The 23,808-nt window shown below is 37.2% G+C and overlaps 1 pseudogene; it reads right to left on the minus strand.

The window, feature by feature from the left end:
- The window catches only part of LOC123393943, a 67,559-nt pseudogene extending 45,184 nt beyond the window's left edge, over positions 1–22,375 (minus strand).
- Positions 22,376–23,808: the final 1,433 nt, after the last annotated feature.

The raw sequence follows: 23,808 nt of genomic DNA on the forward strand, positions 1-23,808 counted from the left end.
AGAATTCACTGGGGACAGGATACTCATATTAACAAATGGTGTTGGAATAACTGAATATCAGTATGAAGACAATTACTTCTGATAATACAAAACAATCTCATATTACATACAAATGGATATTGTAGATAGAAGTATAATAGTAACATGTAAAACTATAAAACAAATAGATAAAAACAGAGAAGAAAATCTTTGTGACCTTTGGTTTTGTCAGAGATTTCTTTCTTTTTTTTTTTTTAAGATTTTATTTATTTATCAGAGAGAGGGGAGAGAGCGAGCACAGGCAGACAGAATGGCAGGCAGAGGCAGAGGGAGAAGCAGGCTCCCAGCGGAGCAAGGAGCCTGATGTGGGACTCGATCCCAGGACGCTGGGATCATGACCTGAGCCGAAGGCAGCTGCTTAACCAACTGAGCCACCCAGGCGTCCCGAGTCAGAGATTTCTTAGTACATAAGTAGTTAACCGGGTAAGAAAAAATTCACAAGCTGGACTTGATCAGCATTAAAAACTTCTGTTGTTTGAAAGACACCATTAGTAAAATTAAAAAACAAAAACAAAAACAGCAAATTTGGAAGAAGTACTCACAATGCATATATCCAAAGGACTTGAACTCAATGCAATATAAAGATGATTTTAAAAAATTCACAAGAGGACAACCCCATAAAGAAAAGACAAAAAAAATTTTGAACAGAAACTTTACAAAAGAAAATACTTAAATGATAAGTAAATATATTAAAATATATCCAAAATAAATCATTGGAGAAATGGAAATTAAAAAAGATAACGAGGCCCTGTTTCAAATTTTACTGGGATAGCTAAAACTTCAAGGGGTAATAATGCATTGGCAAGGATATATAGCAATTGGAACTCTAATCCATGTTGGTAAAAGTGAAAAATGTTACAACTTCTTTGGAGAAGTTCTTGGCAGCTTTTAGTTCATAGTAATAGCTTTCTGAATTTTTTCACTGATAGCTCACTTCCTCTGCTGTTTCTTTTTCCTCTAGTTCTATTCCTCTTTTGAGAGAATAGATTTTCTTTCCTACTGGGGATCCTTGTCTTTGATCAGACTTTAATAGAAAACTCTTAGTTTTGCTTTTGTGTTTAACTTGAAGTAATAGAGGAGAAGGCAGTACTGTGCAGGCAAGTGTTAAGATTGCATTTTTAACAGGATACTTTACTTGTATTGGATGTATAACTGATCTTAAGTTTGACAACCTAAAAATGAGTAGGAGAAAAGAGTGTTTGGAGCTTGCCTGTGTTAATGGGATTAAGGCAGAGATGACTTACATATTAAAAAGAAAAACAACAACCCAATTTCATGTTTTAGTAGTAGCAATGGCAGCTGCAGGTATATTAGAGTTCTAAGAGCAAATTTTCATTTTTAAAAAAGATTTTATTTATTTTTTTATTTATTTGAGAGAGAGAGAGAGATATCACAAGCAGGCAGAGCAGCAGAGAGAGGGGGAAGCAGGGTCCCCGCTGAGCAGAGAGCCCGATGCAGGGCTCGATCCCAGGACCCTGAGATCATGACCTGGCCTGAAGGCAGAGGCATAGCTTAGCCTGCGGAGCCACCCAGGCACCGTATGAGCAAATTTTAATTTAACATGAATGCAGCAGAACTAAATAGGGTGCCAAATAATGAGTTAGCTACAGAAAAATGTAGCAAATAAGTAGTTATTTTTTTTTCTTTTCAGATAAGAATTTTTCTTTTTAACCTATTTTTGGAGTAGTAGTCTTTTCTGAATGGGATATCTTTAAAAAGGATTTGCTTCTGGGTTTCTCCCAGACTTCTAGGAGCATTTGTTATTATGATTGGGGTTGTCAGTGCTACTCTGTAAATACAGTAGTAGTTGTCACAGAGGAGGTACTCAATAAATATTTGTAAGATGAATTTTTTTCAATTCTCCAAGCATTTAAAAGTGATCAAATGCTCTAATAATATAAACTTTAGTAGCAGTGTATATTGACAAGCAGATATACCAGTTCACTTTCAAGAAAGAGAATGACTCAGGCTTTCCAATAAAGCTTGAATTTAATTGTCTAGACTAGATTTAGTCTACATGAAGCCCTTCAGGTGGGTGGATTGATCAGTTAGCTGTTGAAACATGGAAAAAGCTGGGGGGCGCCTGGGTGGCTCAGTGGTTTAAGCCTCTGCCTTCAGCTCAGGTCATGATCTCAGGGTCCTGGGATCGAGCCCCACATCGGGCTCACTGCTCGGCAGGGAGCCTGCTTCCCCCTCTCTCTCTGCCTGCCTCTCTGCCTACTTGTGATCTCTATCAAATAAATAAATAAAAAAAAAAAAAAAAAAAAAAAAAAAAAAGAAACATGGAAAAAGCATGGTCAGGCTTTAGCCAATGAACCTCAGATATTTTTGGCAAGACAATTCCTGTTGTAAAGATGGAGACATCAAAATGTCTTTGTTAGAAGTTGCTTTAACTAGCTTCTTTGATTCCACATTTATTCAGCAGCACTATACTTTCAATTTTTGGTGGGTCTCCTTATGGAAATATATTGAACTTGTCATAAAGATGTGGATAATTCCTGTGTCACTTGGACTTTTCAAGGAAATTAATATATTCCTGTTATGGTCTTTATGATATTTTTGTATCAGTCATATGACATGAGTTTGAATTTGTTTCTGAACGAAAGTACCATTCACTATACTGATAGGATTACATCTTACACAGAAGGTAGAGGATCAGACCCTGGACTGTCATAGTAACTTCACCAGAGGATAAGCAGAACTCGAAAGAAAGAAAGAAAGAAAGAAAGAAAGAAAGAAAGGAAAGAAAGAAAAAGAAAGAAAGAAAGAGAAAAGGCAAGGCTAGGCTTAGGAGCCACTAAATTCCCTTTCACTTCTATTGTCTCTGTCCAAGAGAAGGTTTGCTCTGATTCAGTAACTCAAGAGTGGTGGATGCATGACATTTTTCTGGATTAAAATTGTTTCAATTTGCTATTTAAGCAAGGTTATTTCTTAAAGAATATTCTTGAACAAAAAACTGTTAACAAAATCTTTGACATTCCATGATTAGACATATTAGTAAAGCATACAGTTAGCAATCAATAATTTGAAACAGAGATAATCCATCAAGCTCTCTGTAACAGCTTCACCTGAATCTCGCAGTCATAAAATTCAAAAGACCAATAAGGCAGGGCATTATAAAATTGTCTTAAGAATACCACTAACTTCCTTAATTTTTTTTTATATATAATTTTTTATTTTTGATAAACATATATTATTATCCCCAGGGGTACAGGTCTGTGAATCACCAGGTTTACACACTTCACAGCACTCACCAAAGCACATAACCTCCCCAATGTCCATAATCCCACCCCCTTCTCCCAAACCCCCTCCGCCCAGCAACCCTCTGTTTGTTTTGTGAGATTAAGAGTCACTTATGGTTTGTCTCCCTCCCAATCCCATCTTCTTTCATTTATTCTTCTTGTACCCACTTAAGCCCCCATGTTGCATCACCACTTCCTCATATCAGGGAGATCATATGATAGTTGTCTTTCTCCGCTTGACTTACTTCGCTAAGCATGATACGCTTTAGTTCCATCCATGTTGTCGCAAATGGCAAGATTTCATTTCTTTTGATGGCTGCGTAGTATTCCATTGTGTATATATACCACATCTTCTTGATCCATTCATCTGTTGATGGACATCTAGGTTCTTTCCATAGTTGGGCTATTGTGGACATTGCTGCTATAAACATTTGGGTGCACGTGCCCCTTTGGATCACTACGTTTGTATCTTTAGGGTAAATACCCAGTAGTGCAATTGCTGGGTCATAGGGCAGTTCTATTTTCAACATTTTGAGGAACCTCCATGCTGTTTTCCAGAGAGGTTGCACCAGCTTGCATTCCCACCAACAGTGTAGGAGGGTTCCCCTTTCTCCGCATCCTCGCCAGCATCTGTCATTTCCTGACTTGTTGATTTTAGCCATTCTGACTGGTGTGAGGTGATATCGCATTGTGGTTTTGATTTGTATTTCCCTGATGCCGAGTGATATGGAGCACTTTTTCATGTGTCTGTTGGCCATCTGGATGTCTTCTTTGCAGAAATGTCTGTTCATGTCCTCTGCCCATTTCTTGATTGGATTATTTGTTCTTTGGGTGTTGAGTTTGCTAAGTTCTTTATAGATTCTGGACACTAGTCCTTTATCTGATATGTCGTTTGCAAATATCTTCTCCCATTCTGTCAGTTGTCTTTTGATTTTGTTAACTGTTTCCTTTGCTGTGCAAAAGCTTTTGATCTTGATGAAATCCCAATAGTTCATTTTCGCCCTTGCTTCCCTTGCCTTTTGCGTTGTTCCAAGGAAGATGTTGCTGCGGCTGAGGTCGAAGAGGTTGCGGCCTGTGTTCTCCTCAAGGATTTTAATGGATTCCTTTCGCACATTGAGGTCCTTCATCCATTTTGAGTCTATTTTCGTGTGTGGTGTAAGGAAATGGTCCAATTTCATTTTTCTGCATGTGGCTGTCCAATTTTCCCAGCACCATTTATTGAAGAGGCTGTCTTTTTTCCATTGGACATTCTTTCCTGCTTTGTCGAAGATTAGTTGACCATAGAGTTGAGAGTCTATTTCTGGGCTCTCTATTCTGTTCCATTGATCTATGGGTCTGTTTTTGTGCCAGTACCATGCTGTCTTGATGATGACAGCTTTGTAATAGAGCTTGAAATCCGGAATTGTGATGCCACCAACGTTGGCTTTCTTTTTCAATATCCCTTTAGCTATTCGAGGTCTTTTCTGGTCCCATATAAATTTTAGAATTATTTGTTCCATTTCTTTGAAAAAGATGGATGGTACTTTGATAGGAATTGCATTAAATGTGTAGATTGCTTTAGGTAGCATAGACATTTTCACAATATTTATTCTTCCAATCCAGGAGCATGGAACATTTTTCCATTTCTTTGTGTCTTCCTCAATTTCTTTCATGAGTACTTTATAGTTTTCTGAGTATAGATTCTGTGTCTCGTTGGTTAGGTTTATTCCTAGGTATCTTATGGTTTTGGGTGCAATTGTAAATGGGATTGACTCCTTAATTTCCCTTTCTTCTGTCTTGCTGTTGGTGTAGAGAAATGCAACTGATTTCTGTGCATTGATTTTATATCCTGACACTGTACTGAATTCCTGTATAAGTTCTAGCAGTTTTGGAGTGGAGTCTTTTGGGTTTTCCACATATAGTATCATATCATCTGCGAAGAGTGATAATTTGACTTCTTCTTTGCCGATTTGGATGCCTTTAATTTCCTTTTGTTGTCTGATTGCTGAGGCTAGGACCTCTAGTACTATGTTGAATAGCAGTGGTGATAATGGACATCCCTGCCGTGTTCCTGACCTTAGCGGAAAAGCTTTCAGTTTTTCTCCATTGAGAATGATATTTGCGGTGGGTTTTTTCATAGATGGCATAGATGGCTTTGATGATATTGAGGTATGTGCCCTCTATCCCTACACTTTGAAGAGTTTTGATCAGGAAGGGATGCTGTACTTTGTCAAATGCTTTTTCAGCATCTATTGAGAGTATCATATGGTTCTTGTTCTTACTTTTATTGATGTGTTGTATCACATTGACTGATTTGCGGATGTTGAACCAACCTTGCAGCCCTGGAATAAATCCCACTTGGTCGTGGTGAATAATCTTTTTAATGTACTGTTGAATCCTATTGGCTAGTATTTTGTTGAGTATTTTCGCATCTGTGTTCATCAAGGATATTGGTCTATAGCTCTCTTTTTTGGTGGGATCCTTGTCTGGTTTTGGGATCAAGGTGATGCTGGCCTCATAAAATGAGTTTGGAAGTTTTCCTTCCATTTCTATTTTTTGGAACAGTTTCAGGAGAATAGGAATTAGTTCTTCTTTAAATGTTTGGTAGAATTCCCCCGGGAAGCCGTCTGGCCCTGGGCTTTTGTTTGTTTGGAGATTTTTAATGACTGTTTCAATCTCCTTACTGGTTATGGGTCTGTTCAGGCTTTCTATTTCTTCCTGGTTCAGTTGTGGTAGTTTATATGTTTCTAGGAATGCATCCATTTCTTCCAGATTGTCAAATTTATTGGCATAGAGTTGCTCATAGTATGTTCTTATAATAGTTTGTATTTCTTTGGTGTTAGTTGTGATCTCTCCTCTTTCATTCATGATTTTATTTATTTGGGTCCTTTCTCTTTTCTTTTTGTTAAGTCGGGCCAGGGGGTTATCAATTTTATTAATTCTTTCAAAGAACCAGCTCCTACTTTCGTTGATTTGTTCTATTTTTTTTTTTTTGGTTTCTATTTCATTGATTTCTGCTCTTATCTTTATGATTTCTCTTCTCCTGCTGGGCTTAGGGTTTCTTTCTTGTTCTTTCTCCAACTCCTTTAGGTGTAGGTTTAGGTTGTGTACCTGAGACCTTTCTTGTTCCTTGAGAAAGGCTTGTACCGCTATATATTTTCCTCTCAGGACTGCCTTTGTTGTGTCCCACAGATTTTGAACCGTTGTATTTTCATTATCATTTGTTTCCATGATTTTTTCAATTCTTCTTTAATTTCCCGGTTGACCCATTCATTCTTTAGAAGGATGCTGTTTAGTCTCCATGTATTTTGGTTCTTTTCAAACTTCCTTTTGTGGTTGAGTTCTAGCTTTACAGCATTGTGGTCTGAAAATATGCAGGGAATGATCCCAATCTTTTGATACCGGTTGAGTCCTGATTTAGGACCGAGGATGTCATCTATTCTGGAGAATGTTCCATGTGCACTAGAGAAGAATGTGTATTCTGTTGCTTTGGGATGAAATGTTCTGAATATATCTGTGATGTCCATCTGGTCCAATGTGTCGTTTAAGGCCTTTATTTCCTTGCTGATCTTTTGCTTGGATGATCTGTCCATTTCAGTGAGGGGAGTGTTAAAGTCCCCTACTACTATTGTATTATTGTTGATGTGTTTCTTTGATTTTGTTATTAATTGGCTTATATAGTTGGCTGCTCCCACGTTGGGGGCATAGATACTTAAAATTGTTAAATCTTCTTGTTGAACACACCCTTTGAGTATGATATAGTGTCCTTCCTCATCTTTTATTATAGTCTTTGGCTTAAAATCTAATTGATCTGATATAAGGATTGCCACTCCTGCTTTCTTCTGATGTCCATTAGCATGGTAAATTCTTTTCCACCCCCTCACTTTAAATCTGGAGGTGTCTTCGGGCTTAAAATGAGTTTCTTGGAGGCAACATATAGATGGGTTTTGTTTTTTTATCCATTCTGATACCCTGTGTCTTTTGACAGGGGCATTTAGCCCATTAACATTCAGGGTAACTATTGAGAGATATGAATTTAGGGCCATTGTATTGCCTGTAAGGTGACTGTTACTGTATATGGTCTCTGTTCCTTTCTGATCTACCACTTGTAGGCTCTCTCTTTGCTTAGAGGACCCCTTTCAAGATTTCCTGTAGAGCTGGTTTGGTGTTTGCAAATTCTTTCAGTTGTTGTTTATCCTGGAAGCTTTTAATCTCTCCTTCTATTTTCAATGATAGCCTAGCTGGATATAGTATTCCTGGCTGCATGTTTTTCTCATTTAGTGCTCTGAAAATATCATGCCAGCTCTTTCTGGACTGCCAGGTCTCTGTGGATAAGTCAGCTGCCAATCTAATATTTTTACCATTGTATGTTACAGACTTCTTTTCCCGGGCTGCTTTCAGGATTTTCTCTTTGTCACTGAGACTTGTAAATTTTACTATTAGGTGACGGGGTGTGGGCCTATTCTTATTGATTTTGAGGGGCGTTCTCTGAACCTCCTGAATTTTGATGCTCGTTCCCTTTGCCATATTGGGAAAATTCTCCCCAATAATTCTCTCTAGTATACCTTCTGCTCCCCTCTCTCTATCTTCTTCTTCTGGAATCCCAATTATTCTAATGTTGTTTCGTCTTATGGTGTCACTTATCTCTCGAATTCTCCCCTCATGGTCTAGCAGCTGTTTGTCCCTCTTTTGCTCAGCTTCTTTATTCTCTGTCATTTGGTCTTCTATATCACTAATTCCTTCTTCTGCCTCATTTACCCTAGCAGTGAGAGCCTCCATTTTTGATTGCACCTCATTAATAGCTTTTTTGATTTCAACTTGGTTAGATTTTAGTTCTTTTATTTCTCCAGAAAGGGCTTTTATATCTCTCGAGAGGGTTTCTCTAATATCTTCCATGCCTTTTTTGAGCCCGGCTAGAACCTTGAGAATTGTCATTCTGAACTCTAGATCTGACATATTACCAATGTCTGTATTGATTAGGTCCCTAGCCTTCGGTACTGCCTCTTGTTTTTTTTTTTTTTGTGTTGAATTTTTCTGTTTTGTCATTTTGTCCAGTTAGGAGTATATGAAGGGGCAAGTAAAATACGAAAAGGGTGGCAACAACCCCAGGAAAATATGCTTTAACCAAATTAGAAGAGATCCAAAATCGTGAGTGGGGAGAAAGGGGATAAAAAGAGGTTCAAAAAGGAAGAAGGAAAAAAAAAAAGAAAAGAATTAAAAAAAAAAAAAGAAAACACCTAAGAAAAATATAAAAAAGAAAAAATATATATATTAGATAAACTAGTAAAAAATCGTTAAAAAAGAAAAAGGTAACAGTTAAAAAAAATTTTACCCGAAGGCAAGAAAAAAAAACAAAAAATGAAAAAGAAAAACATTAAATTACCTGCATGACTAAAAAAAATCACAGGGAAAAAGCCATGAGTTCCGTGCTTTGCTTTATCCTCCTCTAGAATTCTGCTGCTCTCCTTTGTATTGAAACCGCACTCCTTGGTAGGTGAACTTGGTCTTGGCTGGATTTCTTGTTGATCTTCTGGGGGAGGGGCCTGTTGTAGTGATTCTCCAGTGTCTTTGCCCCAGGCGGAATTACACCGCCCTTACCTGGGGCCAGGGTGAGTAATCCGCTTGGGTTTGCGTTCAGGAGCTTTTGTTCCCTGAGCACTTTCCGTAGAGTTCTGGAGGACGGGAATGCAAATGGCGGCCTCCTGGTCTCAGGTCCGGCGGAGCCGAGAGCCCAGGGCCGCACTCCTCAGTGCGCGCTCTGAGAACCGCGCCCAGTTACTCCCGTCTGCCTGACCTCCGGCCGCGCTCCGAGCTCACCGAGCCTGCGACCACTTCAAGGTCACCCCGAGCTGTGAGCTTACTGTCGGCTCTGTCTCTGTAGCCGGCTTTCCGGTTCTAATACCCGCAAGCTCTGCGACATTCAGACACCCCCGATCCTTCTGTGACCCTGCGGGACCTGAGGCCACGCTGACCCCGTGTGGGCTTTGCCCCGCGTAGCCTCTGGAGCGATGTCCCTCAGCGGAACAGACTTGTAAAAGTCCTGATTTTGTGCGCGGTTGCTCCGCCGCTTGCCGGGAACCGGCCCCTCCCCCCGGGGTCTATCTTCCCGTCGCTTTGGATTCACTTCTCCGCCAGTCCTACCTTTCATAAAGTGGTTGTTTTTCTGTTTCCAGAATTGCTGTTCTTCTTCTCTTCGATCTGCGGATGGATTTTCAGGTGTTTGCAATCTTTAGATAAGCTATCTAGCTGATCTCCGATTGCTGAAGTAGTCTCAGCCTGCTACTTCTCCGCCATCTTGACTCCTCCTCCCTAACTTCCTTAATTTTTGAAGCGTTCATAAAAATCATTAAGAAAAAAAAAATTTAAATATGCTGAAGATAGGGTCAGTCAGTATACATGTACAAACCAAAAGGAAAAAAAATATGACTAATAAAGATCACAAAGTCGCTTAATCTCACAATTAAAGAAATGCAATCAAACTCAAATTACCCAAAAAATTACAAAAAGTTTACGTTTGATAATACTGTTTGCCAAGACTGAAGGGGGAAAGATGCTGTCATGCATGTTGGTGAGAATAAATTCTACTGTGGAGAAGAGAAGAACTCCACTGCTCCACTGCTAAGGATCTACCTTCAGTAAATACCTGTTAAAGGACACCAAGGTATGTGTGAGAAAATGTTTATTAGAGTGCTGTTTTCAATAGTGACAAACAAGAAATAACCTAATATGGATTGGAGGGGACTGTTTATTATGGAATGATCATAAAATGGAATAAAAGCCAATAACAAAATCAGTTCCATTCCTAAGTATGGTAAATGAAAAAAAAAAAAAAAAAAAAGCAAGATGCAGAAGAGTAGGCACTATGTTCCCAACTATTTCTCTTAAAAAGTGGATGTAAGAAGAAAACAGTTTCTTAAAGAATACCTGAAAGTTTTAATTGTAGGTTTCTTTGGGAAGAGAGTCTGAGGATAGGACGTGTGAAGTAAGAGAAATTTATAGGAGGTATTAGTACTCTTTAGGCTGTTCAGCATCCACAACCATTCTAATTTGGAGAGAATTTCAAGAAGTGAGAAGCAAATATTCCCTTCCTTATCTTCCTCATCATGGGTGCAAGTCTAACACCAATTAGGTCCTCCTACTCTGGACACTGAATCCTAGGTGGTGATAGCAAGGGGCAAAGGAGTCAGATCACTGAAAGAAAGCTCCAGAAGAGCTGAAAGCTTATAAGCACAGTCACCAACATGCAGTCAAGGCAGCAGTACCTGGGATAGCAAGTTTTCAAGCAGCCATGTCCTAAGCAGAGACTGCCTTATTGTAACCTCTTGACCATGCCTTGCTTCCCTCAAAGCAAGGCATGGTCTTTTGCTTCTGCAAAATTTCTAAGCCTGATTCTCTACCTATGAGCTATCTAATATTTTTCAAATAATTCTTTTCTGCTTAATTAGAGCTACTTTCTGTCATGTGCAACCCAGAACTCTGACTCTGTTCTTTTATTTATTATCCTATAGCTGTTCTGTTTTTTTGGCTTTTTTTTTTTTTTTTTTGTTTTTTTTTTTTTTTTTTTTTGACTAAGGGTTGGTAAAATACTTTTGTACTCCCTTTAATAATGTGAACTATACAATTTCTTATCTAGCACTTTGCGCAACAGTGAGACTGGAAGGAGGATAAACAATCTATTTAAGAGAAACTATCACAGCATTTTTAAAAAGGGGGGAGGGTAAGTACTCTCAAAGAGCTTGAATATTACTTAGGAAAACATTCACCATGGCTGCCCCTCCCACTTCCTCCTCTCTCCTCCCAAGGATTTCATGCCCACAATTGGCTCACTGCCTTATAAATTTGATACAATGGAAAAGCAGAAAAAAGCAAGAAAACAGCACTTTCCAAAGGGAAATGGGAAAATTTAACTACAGATAACTTGGAAAGTAGACTAAAAACGTAAGAGCAGAGAGGTAATACTCTCAAAATGTGCAATGAGTACAATCTAAGACACACTGTACCTTACTTCATTCAAATAATTTCAATATATAATAATCTGAATTCATTAAAGACAGCTGTGAGAATACAGTCTTTAGTTTTTAGAAGTCTTTTCTTTCCTCAATTCCTATGAACTCCTATGAGCTGCCAAAGTGCATTTTAAAATTTTTGTCAAAGGAATACATAAACACGTATTCCAAAAGATATAAAAAAAAACTTGTAATAAGAAATTAGTTGAGGGAAGATGGCAAAGTAGGAGTCACCAGGAATCCATCTCCCCACCTAAACAAGAATTGTACTGGCATAATCTGACTAGTGTAACTATTTTGGAATCCTGGAGTCTATTCAAAAGCTTGCAGCTTCTAGGGAAAGGCTTAGACAGTAAATCACAGTTAATTTCAGTCAATTTCAACTCTCACATGGTACCAGCTACCCACCCCAGTGCCCACCCCCTCACCTAGCAACAGGAAGCCATGCACATATGCCTAGCACAGCCTACACCAGCTTATGGGACCTTGTCCTCCAAATATCAGAGATCTGTGTTCTGATCATTGGCTGCTGCTTCTGATTACACACCTGCACACACAGAAGCAGGCCACCACTGCTGAAATCCCCACTGATGGAAAAGGCTTCCAGGGGACTTAAAGATCCAGAGCCCATTTTTTCCCTTCGTTCCCCCCCTTTTTCCTCATTTAGGAGCCAGGCATTAAAGACTTGACATCCATTCTTGTGTGAATATAAGTTTGCAACTCTTGTGGGTAACTACCCAAAGGGATACAATTGCTTGATTTTATGGAGCATGTTTAGTTTTTTAAGAAACTACCAACTGTCTTCCAAGTGGCCATACCATTTTGCATGCTGTGGGTTATTCATTTATTGCCATATTGGATAGTACCAGAGTTTTTGTATGCTACATACTGGATGATTTCACCTATATGACAGTATAGAAAAGTCAGAAGTATGGAGACAGTAAAAAAAAATCAGCAGTTGCCAGCGGCTGGGCTGGGAGGAAAGGGACAAATAGGCAGACTGCAGACTACTGTTAGAGCAGTGAAACCACTAGGTATGTTACTATGATGGTGGATACATGTCATTAAAATTTTTCCAAGCTCATACAACACACAACACCAAGAGTGAAGCCTAATGGAAATTATGGATTTTGTATAATGATGTCAGAACAGGTTCATCAATACAACAAATAAACCACTCTGGTAGAGGGCAAGGATAATGAAGGAGACCATATATGTGTGAGGGCAGGGGGCATACAGGAAAGTTCTGTACCTTCTAATTGAATGTAGCTGTGATTGTAAAATAGCTCCAAAAACTAAAGTCGATTTAAAAAGAAAAACTCCACACCCTATAGCTACCATGACATGCAATGGTAAAAGACAAAAATTGTCCTCTAAGGTCAATAACAAAACAGGAAGTCTGTTTTGCTACTTCTATCCAAAAAGGCAACCATATTAAAAAGGAAGAAATAAAATTAACTCTGTTTGTAGATGACATGTTCTATATGTTTTTACATGTACCTTAAAGATTCCACACCAAAAAAAAAAAAAAAATCATCAGAATAAACAAACTAAGCAAAGCAGCAGCATACAAAATTAATGTGCAAAAATCAGCTGTACTTCTATACACTGACAATGAACAATCCAAAAAGGAAAATTCCGTCCATGATAAACACCAAAAAAGAGAATCTAGGAAAGAACTTAATTAAGGAGGTGATATACAGAGAAAACTATAAAACACTGTTGAAAAAAAAAAAAAAGACCTAAAAAAATGGAAAGACACCCCAATCTGATACTGTTAATATTTCAATATCATCCAACAAAACTGTACAGATTGATATCATTCAAAAATCCCCAAAACATTTTTTTTTTTTTTTTTTTGCATAACTAGAAAATTCCATTAAAATTCATATGGACTCTCAAAAACCCTCCATGGCCAAAAGACTCTTGAATCAGAGGAACAAAGATGTAAGACTCACAATTACTGATTTCAAAATCTACCATAAAGATACAAAGTGTTGTACTGGCATGAAGACAGACATATATGCCAACTGACTAGAATAGAGAACCCAGAAATAAACTCTTGTATATACGGTCAAAAATTCTCTGACAAGTGTGGAAACACCATTCAAAGGGGAAAGGATGGTCTTTTCAACAAATGGTGTTGGGAAAAGTGTATATCCACATGTAAAGCATTAAGTTAGACCCTTATCTTAAAACATAGTCAAAAATTACTTAAAATGGATTAATGATCTAAGCAAAAAAGACCAAACACTATAAAACTCTTAAAAGGAAATCAGAAGAAAAGCTTCATAATTCCAGTTTAGCAATGATTTCTGGATGCGTCACCAAAGGCAGACAACAAAAAATAGTTAAATTGTACTGTACTGCATCAAACTTTTAACTTTTTGTTCATCAAGAACACTATCAACAAATCAAGAGAATGGGAGAAAATATTTTCAAATCACATATCTGATAAGGGATTAATATCCAGAATATATGAAGAACTCCTAGAACTCAACAACAAAAACACAAACTGCTAAACATTTCTCCAAAAAGATAAACAAATGGGCAATAAGCCCATGAAAAGATGTTCAACATCACTAGTCATTATGTAAGTGCAAATTAAAACCACACTGAGGTTACCACCTTACCACCTTACAACTGCCAAACGTCTAGAGTCCAAAAGACAAGAAACAAGTATTGGTTAAGAATGTGGAAAAAAAGGAGCCCTTATGTACTGTTAGTGGGAATGTGAATTGGTGCAGCCACTATGGAAAACAGTACGAAGGTTCCTCAGGAAATTAAAAGTGGAACTGCCTTATGATCCAGTAATTCCACTAATAAGTATATATAACCAAAGAAAACAGAAACTTTAATTCAAAATGATACATATACCCCTATGTTTACTGCAGCATTATTTACAATGTCCAAATTATGAAAGCAGCCCAAGTGTCCAATGACAGATGAATAAAGAGATGATTGATACACAAACAATGGACTATACCTCAGCCATTAAAAAGGAATGAAATTTTGCATTTGCAACATGGATGGATATAGAGTATTACCTTAAGCAAGGTAAGTCAGTCACAGAAAGACAAATACCATATGATTTCACTTATATGTAGAATCTGAAAAAAAAAAATTTTTAACACAAACAAAAAGCAGAAACAGACCCTTAAATACAAAAGGGAGCAGGTATGGCTATGGACAAAATGGAAAAATGGGTGATGGGGAGCAGGAGATACAGGTTAGTTATGGAATGAATAAGTCATGGTGATGAAAGGGAATATAAGTCAGAGTATTCTATGGTGACAAATGGCAGTTATACTTGTTAGATTTTTCCAATCACTACATTATAAACCTGAAACTAATATAACATATATGTTGACTATACTTCAATGAAAAGAAAAAAGATCATGCGGCAAAAAGATCATACGCAATATTAGAGTCCCCAAAACTGAAAATCATTGGTCATTTTTCTGGTTCCTCTGGACTTTGAGCTATATTGTCTAGACTCAAATTTAAAAGAGGAACAGAAGAGGAAAGAGATGGAAGGCCTCCTATTAGGTGATGAGAGAAATATAAGACTGAATCAACCAGATGCTTAAATAGGCCTTCCAAGAAGGGAGACCATAGACCTCAAATTTAAACTTTGTAAGTTGCTTCAAGATAATTACAGTCATTCTAAGTGTGTACGCTAGAAGTACTGATGTGTCCAATGTGCACATTTTAAATACCTCTGTTTCTAAAACCTTCTTTTGGCATTTTTTTTTCATTTTTTAAAACAGAGGGCCAGGGTACATGAGAGTGGCCAAGTGGCTAACATGAATTTCCTAGAGCGCTGGTTCCCAGCAAACGAAGCAATCATCAGCTATCATACTCCAGAAGTAAAAAGAATGGGAAAAATCTTAGAAAGAGTCTAGATAAAATAAGGGTGCTTTATGCCCCGTCCTTTTCCTCTTGCTTTTGGGGAAGGGGCTTTGCAGGAGAGGTCAGTTACCAAGGCTCATAGAGAGAGAAGGAAGTTTCTCAGGTCTCTGCTTCTGTAGCTGACATGTGTGATTTCTTCAAGTTACAGATACCACTTCACACCCATTAGGATGGCTCTATTAAAAAAAAAAAAAAAGTGGGGCGCCTGGGTGGTTCAGTGGGTTAAAGCCTCTGCCTTCGGCTCAGGTCATGATCCCAGGGTCCTGGGATCGAGCCTCATGTCAGGCTCTCTGCTCTGCAGGGGACCTGCTTCCTCCTCTCTCTGCCTGCCTCTCTGCCTACTTGTCATCTCTGTCTGTCAAATAAATAAATAAAATCTTAAAAAAAAAAAAAAAAGAATGAGGAAAAAAAAGCTCAGAAAATACCAAGTGTTGACAAGGATGTAGTGAAACTGGAACATTTATTCTTGCTGCTGAGAATGAAAAATGATGCGGCTGCTGGGAGAAACAATATGGTAGTTCCTCAAAAAATTAAACACAGAATCACTATTTGACCCAGCCACTCCATTTCTGGGTATACAACCAAACGAACTGAAAGCAGCAAGATGCAGATACTGGTACACCCATGTTCATATCAGCATTATTTACAACAGTCAAAAGGCAGAAGCAACTCAAGTGTCCATCCATGGATGAATAAACAGAATGTGCTATATACATACAAGGGAAGAAAACATGGCCAATATAGGCCACAACATGAGTGCAACTTGAAGACATTATGCTAAACAAAGTCACATGCTATGCTAAGTCAGTCACAAAAAGGCAAAGATTGCATGACTCCACTTATATAAGGTGCCCAGAATAGTTACATACACAGACACAGAAAGTAGAACAGTGGTTGCCAAGAGCTCAGAGTAGAGAAAATGGGGGAGCTACTATTTAATGCGTACAACATTTCAGTGTGGTAGGAGAAAAAAAAAAGTTTTAGGCTGTACAATATGAATGTACCTAAGGCCACTGAAGTATACACTCAGAAATGGTTAAAATGGTAAAGTTTAGTGGCACCTGGGTGGCTCAGTTGGTTAAACATCTGACTCTTCAGCTCAAGTTCTGATCTCAGGGATGTTAGATGGAGCACCGCATTAGTCTCTGGGTTGGGCATGGAGCCTGCTTAAGACTCTTCCTCTCCCCTCTGCCCCCTCACTGACCCCCTCTCTTAAAAAAAAAAAAAAAAGAAAAAAAAAAGAAAAATTTAAAACGAAATTTTAAAGCCCCTTTCTTTATTTTTGATGGTTTATTCTCTTATATTGTTAGGGCACATGGTCTAGGAATTTCCTAAGAAATGTTGCATGGTGGATATATTTTTTTTTCTTGTTCTTGAAGGTCTTTCCTTCCTCCTTTTGCACTTGACTAATGGTTTGGCTGGATACAGAACTCTAGGCTGAATGCAGAACTTGTAAAGCGCTAGTCCTCCATCTTCCATCTTTAAATTAGATTCTTAGATTATGAGAAGTTAGATGACATATATACTCCTAATCCCTCCTAAATGATCCCAAAAGCTTTTGAGACATTCTCATTATTTCTGATATTCTTAAAGAAATTTTGTACTAACTGCCTGGTATTGGCCTGTTTTCATTCATTGTGCTTGGCACTTTACAGCTTTTTTTTCAACCTGGAAACTCAAATCGTAAATAAACTTTTCTGGAATATGCCTATATAGGCATATTCTGGTGTACATATGTATGTGGTAAGACATTTCATCCTCTGATAGATATGGCTACTGAGACAATCAGCTTTGGAATCTCACAGACTAGACTCGACCCTCAGCTCACTACTTACCCACAATGGCACTTGGGGAAATTAACTTCTTTTAAACCATATATGAAATGGGGACAGTTTAATTGTAGAGATTTTTAATAAAATGACACATGTAAACAGCTTATACAACAGAAATAATGAAAAATAAGTGTTACATATTATTAAAATCCTAAAAGCTAGATTGATGCAGATACTATAAACACTGTCAAATCTATCATGGATCTGCTATTTGTAAGGAAATAAAACTAACAAAAGAAGTGGGAGGCAGCCAATGGGTATAGGCTTCTCTTTTGGGGGTATTAAAAATGTTTGGGGACTTGAGAGAGGTGGTGGTTACAAAATACTGGAAAGGTACTAAATGATAGTGAATTGTTCACTTTAAAATGATTGATCTTATGTTATATAATTTTTGCCACAATAAAGAGAAAAAAGGAAGCAGGAAAAAGAAAGGCAGTATAAAAGAGAAGTCAAAAGTTGTTGAAATGGAGAATGGAAACAATACTCTTTCCTCTAAATTAGTGTGACACTTTCCTCTATATGCTCTCTTTTTAATTCTTGGAACTGAACAGCCAATAATGATATTGTTGGGAAGACAAACAATTCCTTTTTTATCAGACATTAATACATAAATAAAAGGCTGATTGAGAGATCGACATATAATTAAGAGAAGATTATTTTAAATTTCTTTGGGAAGAATGTATAAAACAGGAAAGTTGGAGGATATATATATATACAAATACACACACACACACACACACGAACAAAAAAGCTGATAGTATAGAAGACAATGGATAAAGTCTTTTTTTTTTTAATCACTATGTATCAGAATGCTCAGCTCTAAGCCTTCTCTTATGACAAATATGGGAATCTAACCGCATCTAAAATCTTTCCAATAAAAGGGGAAGTAAATTACTTCCTACTGATTTCAGACTAGGAGGAAATATTGTTAGATGCATCTTTTTTCATTTTCAACACTTCCCAAATTGTGCTCCAAGAAACACTGTTTTAGAAAGATGTTATTTTAACACAGTACAAAAGAAATGAGAGAAGGGAGAATGGGGGGAAGAAAAAGGAAAAGGAAAGCAGCATATTCGAATTTCATTCTTGGGAGATTTGCAAGGCATAGTAGTGTATTAAAGGTTCTGCAGTAAGAAAGCCAGTTCACCTCTATTAAACCTACATTTGGCTGATTTATTAAGTACAGAACAGTTCTTAAGCTATGTCGGTTAAACACATAATGCATCATTTTGTTAAAGGCTGCTTAGATTTATACCAGATAACATATAAATTAGGGTAATTTCAATATTAGCCCAGGGGGATAAGATTGCCACACATACTCAAGAATAATCAATTATCTGAATAAAACATTGTTTCAAATTACCAGCTGGTCAGAGCAAGAGCTTAATCGCAATAAAGGAGGGGAAGAGAAGGTAGGAATAAGAGGAAAAGAAGAAAAAACAATCTGGGAAGAGTTAGCTCTTCATCTTCCTTTGTTGAAATGTCCTTGTCCTGACATGTCAATTCTTATTATTAAGCCTAACAGTTGCAGTTAAGATAGTAAAAAATTCCAACTTGGTTCACTTCTCCCCCACTTTCTATTTTTTTACATTAATTCCTAACCCTAGGAGGTAACCTCAAAAGGAGAAGTTAAATATTTGTTACTTGAGTACCTTAAGTATAAAATTTCACGTTGCCATAACAATCCATATCCCAAAACAGTTTAATACTGCATAATTTAAGCATAAAGGCATTTGCAATTTCAGTTTCTTTTACTCAGAGCAAAGATGTACAACACCAACAAAACCTGAACCTGGAACAATATTTCTTGTTTGGGGGAAAATCATAGAAAAAAACATGGATTTAGAGAAGTAAAAATTCAAATAGATAGGGCAAAGGAAAATCCAAATGGAAATACATTTATGAGAAAACTTGTAAGAAGATAAAAAGACACGCTTTTCATTATCACTTTATCATCTTTGAACCAAAAAGAAATCACTACTGCTTATTACTACTATTTCCCATATTGTGGGAACCAATCAAGGAAATGAATCATTTAGGTATTAGAGACAGCCAATCCCTTAGAGAAGTTAATCCTCTTCTTGGAAATTATTTTACTTCATAGGGGAAAAGCTACAGCTACCTTCCTGGTGACTGTTCCTCCTTTTTCTCATAAAAGAAGTGGAGTGGAGTGAGCAAATGAAGCCAACGAAAGCCTCAATAGCTATATATATCCCCAGTCACAAAACTGGAGGGGAGGAGGAGGGCAAGACAAGCCAGGCATGCACGCCATAGCTATTCTACTCAGCAGATCATTCTTCGTCATTTACAGGCTACCACCCTTGCCAAAGGGTGACATTTGGCTAAAGCAACTACTGGCTAAATAACAAACCAACACATAAATCTTTTTAAGGAATAACAGATTTGAAAAAGACAAAAGCTAGATAAAATAGATACATTAAAGTGGATAGAATAAACTTCAACTTTGGTTATTATTTCACAAATTAAATTTGTGAATCTTATTTCAGTGGCTTAAAGGCAGGGGTTGCAAAGTTGGAAGATGAAAGATCAAAGCACTGGTAGCACAGTATTTTCTTGGTGAGAGTATCAGTCTAAGGTCTGAAAATGAAATGTGCTGATCCAGAAACCGAACTTTATCAGTAACTTAAAGATGATCAATCAGCTTCAGTGACTTATTCACAGAAGAGAGCAAAGGGAGCAAGCACCCCAGGTAAACCCACCACAAGGAGGCCCTTACAGTGACCCAAAAACTTGTCCTCTATCCATAGTATTCATACTCTTTTTCCACATGAGTACTAATCTGATCTGGTTAAGTAGTACTTGGTTGAATACAGAATTATATAGTAGTAATATAAAAGAGATCAACCTGCAAGGTATTTCATCTAGGTCCTCAGGGGGCTTAATAAACACTCCTGCACTTCAGATGCACTGCTCATTTTCCAGATTCTCCATCTCTCTCGATGCAAAATTTACACCCGTCATTCTGTTTTCCATCACCCACTGTGTTTCTGTAGATGTGTATTATCACTGACTAAGCCATATCAGGCTATTGCTCTCGTGGATCTGATATTATGCATCCTTCCAACTGTGTCCTGCCCAACCATGAGAAGACACATTTATTTCCCTATTTTCAAATTCTTAAACAGTACTTCTGACAGCCCCATGTACCTCTAACTGTAATAAAACTACGAAAAAGTAGTCTGGTTTTTCTGTACATTTTGTAGATACTGATACTGATTTTAAAATTCTGAACAATTTAAACACAACAACAGTCCAACTGGACACAACTCAATACTGCAAAATGTAAATATATACATTGGTTCAAAGCAAATTGTTAAAAATTAACCACTTAACAAAACAACTTATGGCTAGCTCATAATAAGGACACAGACAATTCATATACTCAATTATATAAGGATTCTACATTTGCATAATGCTTTACAAAGTGCTCTCCCATTCAAGATAACATTAATTCTAATCAAATATTTAAATTGAAAGTCTCCAAGAAAGAGATTTCTCTAAGAAGATAAACAAAATAATCCAAAATTTTAGGGGCGCCTGGGTGGCTCAGTGGGTTGGGCCGCTGCCTTCGGCTCAGGTCATGATCTCAGGGTCCTGGGATCGAGCCCCACATCGGGCTCTCTGCTTGGCGGGGAGCCTGCTTCCCTTCCTCTCTCTCTGCCTGCCTCTCTGTCTACTTGTGATCTATCTCTGTCAAATAAATAAATAAATAAATCTTTAAAAAAAATTAAAAAAAAATAATCCAAAATTTTAAACTTTAAAAGCCATTAAATTTTCTGATGTTTCATACATATATAGTTTTGCTTTGAAATGAGAAAATATATTAAGACTACAACAGAAACAAATTCCTTCTCTCATAAAATAGATCACATACTCTTAGGTTATACATGTGTTAAAATTATTTAAATCAGTCTTGAGAAATACGGTTTCAAGCTGGATAATAATTACACTTAAAAAATCATGCAAGAGACAAAGTCAGGCCTTGGTTTGCCCAGCAATTCCTGTCCAGATCCTCTGTACCAAATTACTTCTTCAAATGTTTAGTATACTTATGCTCCATTATAAACTGTTCTATGTAAAAAATACATGGTATCAGTTATCTCTACCTTAGAATGAATAAATTTAAGTGAGTGAATACACTCAAGGATTAAATCTAATCCCCCATTGTGAAATAAAAGACAAAAACCATAGTGTAACTGAATCCAGGACTTAAATTGGTAAGAAGCCTTAAAAGGAATCCAGGAAATCCTATTACATACACCTAACCATGTCAAAGGTTAGTTCTTATCAAATGAACTGTATCCCATTGAGGTCCATTAAACAAACAAAAAGCAGTTATAGAGCACCAACATAATAAAAAGAGTTCACATCACAAAGCACATCATTTTCTAAGACTTAGAAATCTTCTCTAAATGAAAATATAGCATGAATACATCAATATTTGCAACAGAAAATTAAGAGTTCTTACCTTACTACATCATCAATATTGTTCCTGTATACGCCTTCAAGTCTTTCTGCGGGAAACCCCATAGCAATAATGTTGGGATAAATATCTGAGTACTTAAGTTAAGGAAACATCTGAAATATACAACAATGCAAACTACATGTACTTGTTGTAAAACATTAGCTGATTATAAAAATCACTATACCTATGCTAGTAAAAGGATGTCAAATGTATTTATCTCTAAACCATCATGTGTAATTAAGAAACACAGGTACATAAAATTAATTCCCCCAAAAATTCTCAAAATAATTATATGGCAAAATAATTTTCAAATCTCTTTACCTAGTACATTAAAAGTAAGTACATAAAAATTAAGGAAAAAAGGAACTTCCACATTTACACTATTTAGGCCCACATACATGAAAACAAAAACCACAGTCTATAAATCAGAACTGAAGTTACCTTGGGACAAAAACCAAGTATCAAAATAAAAACAAAAAAAGCGACAAACCATAAGTGACTCTTAATCTCACAAAACAAACTGAGGGTTGCCGGGGGGAGGGGGTTTGGGAGAAGGGGGTGGGATTATGGACATTGGGGAGGGTATGTGATTTGGTGAGTGCTGTGAAGTGTGTAAACCTGGTGATTCACAGACCTGTACCCCTGGGGATAAAAATATATGTTTATAAAAAATAAAAAATTAAAGTCTCTAAAAAAAAAAAAAAAAAAAAAAAAAAAGAAAAAAAAGAAGAATAAAGGGAAAAAAAAAAGCTACACAACTTCTCATTTTTCATTGTTACAAAAGGCACCACAGCATAGAGAAAAGTAGATACAATTAAGAATTAGGAAGCCAGATTTAAGACCTGGCTTATGCCGCCATCCCATTGTATAACCTGGACATGACTTCATCTTTCCAGGCTTAAATTTCCTACTCCACAAGATTAGGTTGAGCCAACCACAATGATCTCTTCCAAGTCCTTGGTATTTGTGACTTAGTAATACTGAACTAAGGTAGAAAGTTTTCCTCATTCACCATCAAGGTAATCAACATTTAGCATGCCATTCTATTTACTTATGTTACATACTGTAGTCAACATAAAAACAAACTTTTGTGCTCCAGAAGAATCTGCATCAAACTAAAAAAACAAAACAAAACAAAAAATACCAACCAATCTACATTTCTATGCATTTGTCAATAGTGGCAGACCTCATTTCTTCCCGAGTACCATTATTCCTCTCTCTAATCTCGTGATTTTTCTGAGATGGACCTTCCAAAACAGCCAAGCTGATCTGCCCCAAGCCTCCCTTCAACACCCTCCCTGAAGTTCTCCACCTACCTACTCCTGGACCCCATTTGATCTTCAAGTACAATCCAAAATTCACCAAATCCAGTGCCTTTTTGTAGATCTTTTTTCATCACTTTTGGCTGCTTTCACATTATTGAGTTATTTTCGGTATTATTTTCAATTGAAAATAATTATCAAGTTACTAAAAGCTTTTTAAAATTATTTTTTTAAAGGTTTTATCCATAGTTTTACCACACACTGATTGGACAGACCTAAAAATATTTTAAGGGGAAAAAACAAACAAACAAACAAACAGGGTTGCCTGGGTGGCTCAGTCGGTTAAGCATCTGCCTTTGGTTCAGGTCATGATCCCAGCGTCCTGGGGTAGAGCCCTACATCAGGCTCTCTGCTCAACCAGGACTCTGTTTGTCCCTCTCCCTCTGCCCTGCTCATGCTCTTTCACTATCTGTCTCCATCTCTCTCTCTCTCAAATAAATAAATTTAAAAAAAAATAAAATAAAAATAAAAACCTTTCATTAAAAGAAAAAAGACCTCACACAATAGCATATACAATATGCTACCTTCTGTACAAAAAATATTTTCTTTTTGGATAAAATGAGTAAGATTTACACACAATTTGCCTGAATCTGAACTTCTCAGCACACATGTGCATTTGCACACACACAAATGATAACTGAGAGACCAATAAACATGTTTGCTTCATAGAGAAGGGGTGGGCAAAGGGGAAAAACATACACTAAAACCAGCAACAAAAACAAATCCAATTAAATATCAAATTGGTAACCAGGAGATAGAGTTTATTTCACAGGAGTTATTTGGCTACTGCAAGTTTACTGTACTTCTTGGTAGGAAACACTGTAAGAACAAAAAGAACTAAAAAGAAGTGCTCCTGGGTGGCTCAGTTGGTTACACATCTATCTCAGGGTCCTGGAATCGAGCCCCACACAGGGCTCCTTGCTTAGCAGAGGAGTCTGCTTCTCTTCTCCCTGTGCTCATATTCTCTCTCATGCCCATTTTCTTTCAAAT

This window comes from Mustela putorius, unplaced genomic scaffold (genome assembly GCF_011764305.1).
Source record: "Mustela putorius furo isolate JIRA1106 unplaced genomic scaffold, ASM1176430v1.1 tig00001093_pilon_pilon_pilon, whole genome shotgun sequence".
Classification (NCBI taxonomy): domain Eukaryota; kingdom Metazoa; phylum Chordata; class Mammalia; order Carnivora; family Mustelidae; genus Mustela; species Mustela putorius.